Below are 8,898 nucleotides of genomic sequence, written 5' to 3'. Positions count from 1 at the left end.
TGATTATGTTCGGGGGCAGAGGGATTTGATCTTTTGTCTTCTCCCTCTGACCCTATTTGCAAATATATACCTTTTGTATTGCTAATAAAGTGTGTCTGAAGCTGAAAGTTTTTTTCCACCTCCCGAGAAACGAACCACGATCTTTTTTTAATTCAACACAGGTGTGGAGGTGACTGAGCTTCCCCTCTGGATCAGCTCATGAAGTCCTAGAGCAGTGGGGCTGGAAGGGACCTGCAGGGGTCACATCTACCCCAGTCGCTGCCTGAGACAGGAGCACCCCTGTCCAGACCATCCTGTACACACCCATATTATAAACTCTACATGAGACCACTGGCAGCCCTGAAACAAGGCTCCCCAGCCTCCCCCGGTCAGCTTCCTTCCAGCCTCGTGGCTGCTGCCCAAGGAAAGGGAGGGCTGCTCTAGCACCCCCTAGCTTCTAGCATGTGCCTGCATTTCTGGAATCAAAAGTGAATGTCTACTCACTTGCTTCTCAGTTCAATCTACACAGGTTAGACTAACCTTCAAAGATCGAATCGATTCAGGTTTGGGGTTTTTGAACGTCTGTACTTAGCCTTAATGTCTGACACTGTAACTTGGCTGGTTGTACTGTATGGCATCGTGTTCCTTGGTGTTCCAAAATTCAACCACGACAGCTGAAGATACTGTCTTTGCAAAAATAATAAACTGAATTTGTGAAGATTCACTGCAGACCTAAAATAAGTGCAATTACACACACCACAGTGTTCTGTTGGCACCTGAGCTAAATCACTCTCCATTAATCTGGATTTTTATAAAGTAAAATCCTGCTTCCATCTTACTTATACTTAACTCCCACTGAGTGCTGCATGTGTAAAGTAAACAGGACATGGCTTATTATTTCATTTTCTCTGGGCCAGCAGCTATGTTATAGTGCATATCTTGGAACATCCCACATTAGTCCCAGCCAACTTGTAACAATTCATGAAAGAGTCTTCTCTGTGAGCCAGAGCCTGGCACCTGCTTTAAAGCCTGCTGGCACGGTCTTGAATGTGCCCAAGGGAGAGGACACCGAGTGCAGTTAGCTCAGCACTAAAACAACTAAATCAGAAAACTGCCAGGCAATTCTTCATGGCATTCCACGGGACGGGCCTGAGATGAATTTTTTGTTGTGATCAGCACTCACAATTCAGCCTCAAATGTTGACTCCATGCATACTTACACATAGCAGCTTGGAAAATGCTCACATTTTTTTGAACTTGGTAAAAAAATTAAACTAAAAATAATAATAATAAATAAAGTTTTAAAAGCAGACAAGTATCTCACTCCCCAGCCCCCCCTTATTTCTTAGACTATAAATTGTGAAATAGGAACAACATTTAGCTGACCTTAAAAAGGAAGCATATAAACACAACCCTCTGTCCTGATTGAGGTTTCTGAGCTTTACTGTAAGGACTGAAAAAAACCCATTTTTTTAAAGTGCTTTGTCCGTCTCAAAACACTTAAGCTGGGCAGTTTATTAAGCAATTGTAATGGAATAAAATGGTCAGAATAGGTCTTTTTATAAAGATAACTATCCTCAGAGTGAAACACAACAAACCTCCTTCAGAGGTTTGACTGATAATGCTTTTTCATTTATTTTCTCTCATCATGCATTAGTGTTCATTTAATTTATCTCTTCTTTCTGCTGTAGATTCTAGACACACATTGCTATGCAACCTTTTCCACAATGAACCACAGATGTTACTGCATGCTTGTTTCCGTGACGCTTTGACTGGAAGCTGTCAATTCTTTACCCCAGAGGCACCTACACTATAGAGCAATCTGGTACAAACAAACACCACCCTTCTCCCCCACCAGACAAGCGCACCTGCTCTTCTAGTGGGATCCAGAGCAACTGAAATGCTGTCTTGGACAGTAGCAAATTCCATACCCTAGAAAACAAGAGCTTTTTTTCACTTGTCAGCCTTTGTAATACACAGACAAATGTAAGAATTAAGCAAAGAGTTTTTGAAGGTTTTGAAAGGAATCAATACGTTTATTTGCCCATATTTGGCGCGTACCTTTGACCAGAGCTGGTCATTCTTTGGCCACTGGCATAAATATACATCAGAGTTGGTTTTATTTATTCAAAGCTACAGAGGCCTCTGCTAGAATGAGGGTCTCTGGTAGAACGAGTTCCTAGGAGCCTTTACTGTCTATCATTATTCTTCACTTCATATAAGTGCCCAACACCAAGTCTTAAGGTGCAAAAGTGTAAGGCGCTGCTTATCCAATAAATCAATTCCTGGCCACAACAATCTGCCCCGCTGGGAACAAAGAGAGTCTACACAATAGTCAACAGGCTAGGGCCCTCAATAACCGAAGAGGGCAGCTAATTTAATAACAAAGGGCTCTTCACTGTCAGTCCTAAGTTTCCAGATGTTCAAAATGAATAACAGCTTTAAGAAAGGCTGATTCCCTTCAATGTAATGGTGGAACCTACTCAGACAAACTCAAACCCAAGTCTTTCAGGGAGTCATAAAACCAGAACTAAGGCATGTGGCCAGCTAGTCATTATTTCCATTGGCCTACATTTAGGTATTATTTAAGATTTATATTCTGGCCTATCCAGAAGGCTAAGAGCCATGTGACAGTGTTAGACTCCTTGCTTTATACGTATGCACCATGGTAACACACTTTTTGTTTTCTTCCCCCATTCTTATCATTATACAGAGTATCATGGTCAGTGGTGCCCCCACACTTGTCCTACTTTTCACTGGTCAGTGCTTTACTGTTTTGTCATACAGCCTGTATTGTAGTAAGCACTTTATTCTGTACCATGGGTAAAGAAGTTTTAAAAAAATATGCCAGGAGTCAGGAAAATATTTAGTATGGTTTTTAAATATTCTGGCCCAAGTTGTTATTTATGTGCCTCTGTTCTGCATGCAGTCACTGGAATTTCTGCACAGTTGCAATAAATTCACACACGGTTCTCACTTTCATCCATGCCTCTGTGGTAAATGCACATGCAACTGATTCTATTTAAAATTTTGGTTGTAACATATAAAACGGAAGAAAAACTCTCTCAGGCTCAACACGAGTATAAATACAATTCAATTATGACCAAAGAGAAAAACTTTTCTTTGCCCCACACAAACCCCACCCTAACCTTCACACCACACTTTCCCACCTCAGTTACCACAAAACTCTGAACTTATCCCAAATAAAAATCCAGAAACTGTAACCAATTATTCCAAAGTTTAAATCTTTCCCAAACTTTCACCATAATAGATACTTATTCTAGCATGGGCTAAAGAGAAATAAATTTGAGCTATTCGGGTCTAAGCATGATGGGGATGAGAATGAAATAAGTTTTTTCTTTGCATTAATGCAGTTATGAAAGACTGGCTTTCATTAAGATAGTGACTCTTAAGAGCAGCAGAGTCAGCCTAAGTAGTATAAATACAAGAGGAGGGAGAAGTCCCAGGGGATAGGGAATAAGTCATCGTTATAGAATACTGACTTTTGACCTCCATCCCAAATCTGTCAGTAAAGATGCCAATCAATGATTCTGACCGCTCTTCTTTGCATCTACCTACTCCCCATATAAGATTGCAGAACTCCCAGAATCATGAAAAAGTATTATGATTCGGTACATAATTCACAAACAAAATCATAAGTTAGCATCCAGGAATGCAGGAGGTTCAAGCACTCGATAGTGACTGATGGTGTCTCCGGTGTGCTTCCTACAGGCAAAAGAAAATATCTTTGCAAGCTTTCAATCACTTTGATGGAGAGCAATTGTATACACCACTACTAATTAGCATACGACTGCAAGGAATATAATATTAAGCTATATATCTTTTCTTACAAGCCAAAAATACCCATTAATTGTGGCCTACAGGGCCTCTTGTTCTGAGACTCTTTGCAAGTGTACAGTGCACATACCAAGTAGAGCTCTTACAAAAACACTACACAGACTGAAAAGAGTAAGAGTGACATGTCTAAGGCCCCTGGCAAATGTTAAAATAACTTCACAACTGGAATCAGAGGATTTTATGCCCACTCAAAAATTGTGCTTCCTGACATGCCAGATGTGCATGGAAGGACATGTGATTTTTGGGATAAGGGATAAAAATTCCTTTGATCCAAATCACATGACTGCTGGTGCAAGTATCCCAGCATTGAGACCCAGCCCCCAGTGTGATGTCCCTACTTGCCAGTAACTTAAAAGGCAAGCCATGTGGCCCAGCATCAACTGGTCCTTGATGCCAGGCTACATGCATACTTTGTTAAGGTCCCAGGGTGCTGTGAGTTTGACACTGGGGAGCCTCTCCCTGATCTTGGGCTTTCAGCACCCTGGGACCTTAACAAAGCATGTGCGCGGCTGATCTAAGCCTTAAAAAAAAACAAAAAACAAAAAAAAAAGTCAGCTGTATAATTTGTCTGGGGAACATCCTGTAGCTATGAATTGCAACAGCAAATGAGTTGGCTATGAAGTGTACACTTGACAGTGGTTCCCTTTATCATTCTAATGCTTGTTCTTTTTAACTTCATCAAGTGTCATCTTATTCTTGAGCTATGGGACAAGCTTTGAGGCCCATCAGTTCCTCTGTTCACATCTGTTCTTAGTTCTGACAACTCCTTCTAGTTTCCCCTCTCAGCGGTATCGAATATGTACATATCTCCATGTAGATACAGTCCCATGCATCTTGCTGAAGACAGAAAAAAATATTCCAATCTCTGCTGCCTTCCCCTAAAGTCCCACATTCACCCTTTCTTTATCTCCCCTCTGTCTCTGATCAGGAATGCATAGCTGACAACCATCCTTCTTTCAATGCTGCATTAGCAGAGAACCAACATGTCAGACCCACAATATTAACTAACTCTCTCCTCTCTCCCGCTCACTACAAAAAACTCCCTTCTCTTCAGCTGACAAATTAGAATCTTTTCTTCATATAGTTACAGTCTTTGCAGACCTCTGACAACCCAATGAGAGGCCAGCTAAATAAATCATTCAAAAGGAAAGAGCTGCTTAAGTTGCAAGTGACCTGAAACAGCTGGTAAATTTTTAAATGCCCATACCCTGCTCAAGGCAATGAAATATTTGGTATGTGTAAATAGTGGCACTCCAAACCTGCGGGGGTACATGAGGACAGGGTTAAGAAGGAAGCATGGGATTGGGAAGCAGCAGGGATAATTAATTTTTCTTGAAGGGTTGCAATGCTGCCATTAATTTTCTTGTAACATACAGAATGTTGGAACAGTCTCAATTAAAACTGATGTTCAAATGCCAACTGTGCTTGTCTGTTAATCGCATGCTTTGCATATTGATTTTAATATGTATGTATAATTACAGAGTGCAATATTGGTTTTGTGAAAACCTTTAAAGAATGTGCTTGCTTTTCAAAATCCTTTCAGTAGTATTATAATGGCTTAAAAGACACAAACACATGCCTTTCCACTGCAACTACTGTTTTTTCTATGTGTAATAATAATCGTGATTACAACTTAAGTAAATGTTTGTCCTCTGAAATAGAAGAATAATTAGACGTGTCTGGTTCAGAACACTTTTTACACTAATATGCTAGTAAGGACAACAGCAGACAACACTGCAATGAAACTGGAATGTGCTTACATTACAAAGATGATACTTAGCAGAAGTTACAAAGCTCTGTATGTATGGTCCCAATGCCTGACGCTAACTTTTTAAAATAGCTGTTTGGCTTGGTGTTGCAAATTACATTACAAGTTAAAAGAAAGTAATGCTTTGATTTATCCGTGACTCGTCTTCAATGGCATGACACACAAAGCACCGTTGACAGTCACTCTGTAGTTACATATCACTAAATAGCCCAAAAGCTCCCCAAAACTTTTCAGAAATATTATACCTATTACTTTTGGGATGGGAGGTGATGGCAAGCAACAGGAGCAGAGCATGTTGAAAGCTTGTGTCGAAATAAATAAATAAATAAATAAATAAAAAATAAAAAAAGCATATGGATGGGAGGATTTTGGCTTTTGTGAGATGTCACAAGATTGTTAGCAGCTAGGCAGAACAAGTAGCTCAGCTTTTAGTTACATTAACAGAAACAGATTTGTTAATACCAATTTTAATCATAAATATACAATAAAAAGATATAAAATGTGGTAATAGAGCAGAGCCTGTTTCATTCTAATGAGAGCTACAGTTGTTTTGAGCAGGTTGCACCAGACCCCATGTATAGACAGGTATGTTCTTGTGAAGAATGAGAATTGTGGTCTTGTTCGTTCTTTGTAGAAAGAAAAGGAAAATGGATCTCTCCATTAGTGGAAATTTTTAAGTATTGAGCTAATGAAAAAAAACGTGGCTCCTCTAACAATTTACAGCCTGTCCTATACTCCTTAGGTGTATTTGTGTTACTTGCACAAAGAATAAGGGCCAAAAAAATCAAATAGAATTTCATCCATTTCTATTCTTTTTTTATTACACTCCACTGTATAATGCTTCACTTTAGTTATGATTTGTATCACTGTATATGACGATTTGTTTTAAAAATCTGTTTAAACTGGTAGAATGTATAATCTTATTGTATGCGTCTAGCAATAATCATAAATACATATTTTTATTAATATAATGTTGTTGACAATTTGTATTGAGCAAAAGCTGTAAATACATTACTACTAAGCTATATTAGGTTATTTTTAAAAACCACTTTAACTGAAAAAAATAGGCTCTAAAATGATCTAATGAAAAAGGAAGGTGGCTCCATTCCTCTTTTTCCTCTTCATTCTTCTATCCTTGTTAACTCCATTGTCTATTGCACTGTTTATTACACGGCAGCAATAGTGATGACATATATTCCATATGTACATTAGCACAGTGCAGAAAGGAGCTTAACTGAAGCACACATGCACACACCAAACCTGAAAAAAAGCTGAAGTAATGCTAACTTAAAAAGACGAGCCCTTCAAAGAACCAACATAAAAGTATCACCATCTCATCTTCTCTTGAGCCTAATCGCCTCTAACAGTCAAGACGATGAACTAGATAACGCTAGATCAATTATCCTTGAAACCCAAATAGCCAGTCACCAAAAGCGCTCTCTTTTTAGTTCACGGTTGACAAGATGAACTGATGCACTCCTCTCAACCAGTTCACACGACAGCATTTCCTCCCAACCTGGAGGAGATACAAGCTAATGAGCACGTTGTGCTGGTGTTAACTTTAGCAGCTTCAGGTATTCTAAGTACCAAAACTGAAAAAAAACCCAAAAAAACTTATTTACAGAAATGGGATAATCTGAGCTAGATAGGAGCTGTTCCATTTAGAGATGCACCACAATTTGGCAGGGCAAATTAGCCAGCACACTATGGCCCATGCTGCCATAGCGAAACTGTTTTGTGTAAACAGGCTGCCTCATTTAATGCTAGATATACACTATATACACTTGAAGGAAAGAAGCTGAACCTTTTCTAAACAGATCCCATAGCTTGGCAACACTCTCAGATTTCTTTTGCAAAGGAATTTTACTCTTGACAGCTTCAGAACATGTTCCAAGTTTCACATCTTGAACAAAGCTTTCAAAGAAATGGAAAACCTCAAGACGGTGAGAGGTGCATGATGAAAACAGGAGTTTACTGAAGAAAACTGGCAGGTCAGTCTTATAATTATGAAGTGCAATATTGCTTTTGTGAAAACTTTTCAAATAGCATACTGCAAAAATTACTAAACCTTTGTTATAGCTTCTCTCTCTCACACGTGCACACACACACACACACACACCTGTCTTCACCAACTCTAGGACGGTGCTGTACAATTCAAATACCCTGTCTTTTTAATGCAGAAACCAGAGTTTAGCAACTCATGTATGCAAAATTAAAATTTGATGTGGAGAGGGGTAAAAAGTTATTTTTTTTACTAATTAAAAAAAAGACAGCATTCATAAGAAAGGAAACTCCACTACTGTGTTATGCATAGATATTAAAATATTTAATATTCAATACAATAGGGAACATCTCCATTAGTCACAAGAATTGCACAAGTTCTTAAATTATAACTGAATCAAACAGTCCCAGTAGATATATTTTCTGTATTGGGTCCCCCTATTTACAGTTCCTAAGGATGGAAAAATATCTATTACCTAATACCTACTACTACCGAGTGCAGGACTGTTCTCCAGAGCTTTGTCCAATCCTGTTAGATGACCCCACAGGGAGAGACTTTTACTATTTTTTTTTTTTTTAAATTACATCAAGGAAAAAGGCAGGCTGTTATTTCTCTAGTGTTTACAAATATTTAAGCCATTTCAATTTCTGTGAAGCAATTAAAAGTTATATTTTTGTGTCAATGTATATCATATTTTTTGTATTTGACACAGTCAATAGACCATTCAGAGAGAAGCTCTGAAGTTAACTATTTTTTTCAAATATTTTTAAACAAAGCCCTTCATTTTGTTATTTTATGTATATAGTTCATGTTCTAAAAAACTCAAATATTTTATTTCTATCCCTGTTTATTATTAAAGTACAGGAAAAATGTTTGCAAAAAGTGTCACACACTTCTGGGTAACAGCTTATTTTTACAACCTTAAGGTCAATTATTTCCAGTTTAAACCATTCAGTTTTGTCACCAATTGTTTTAAATGACCATATAATACTAAAAACCCAGGGGGAATGGTAAAGGGCCATGGTCACTGAAAAGACTTCCCTGCTTTAGACTCGTGCGTGCACATGATTACAAATAAATCGGACCACGCTATTTAGCCGACACAAAGCCAGCTTCCATGACACCTATTAGGTAAGGTTTGGGGAAATACGCAGAATTAACACGAACCAGAAAGGGGCTCTGGCACAGGCTTGTCACTGCATTCTCTTTTATTATAAGGTAGTCACAAATTCACAGATAGAATTTGCTTCAGGCTTTTATAAAGATAAAAGTTAATACTGTTCTCTTGAGCT

General features: G+C 38.5%; 1 protein-coding gene across 1 annotated transcript in view; it reads right to left on the bottom strand.

The window, feature by feature from the left end:
* SULF2 (sulfatase 2) overlaps positions 1–8,143 on the bottom strand; it is a 179,722-nt gene extending 171,579 nt beyond the window's left edge. Inside the window, exon 1 of the mRNA XM_019539574.1 lies at positions 8,082–8,143. The gene's annotated coding sequence lies outside the window, so the exon portion shown is untranslated. The remainder of the gene's footprint in view (positions 1–8,081) is intronic.
* Positions 8,144–8,898: the final 755 nt, after the last annotated feature.

Source organism: Crocodylus porosus, unplaced genomic scaffold (assembly GCF_001723895.1).
Source record: "Crocodylus porosus isolate Cpor-Errol unplaced genomic scaffold, CroPor_comp1, whole genome shotgun sequence".
Classification (NCBI taxonomy): domain Eukaryota; kingdom Metazoa; phylum Chordata; order Crocodylia; family Crocodylidae; genus Crocodylus; species Crocodylus porosus.
This window is presented reverse-complemented; position numbering and strand designations above follow the sequence as displayed.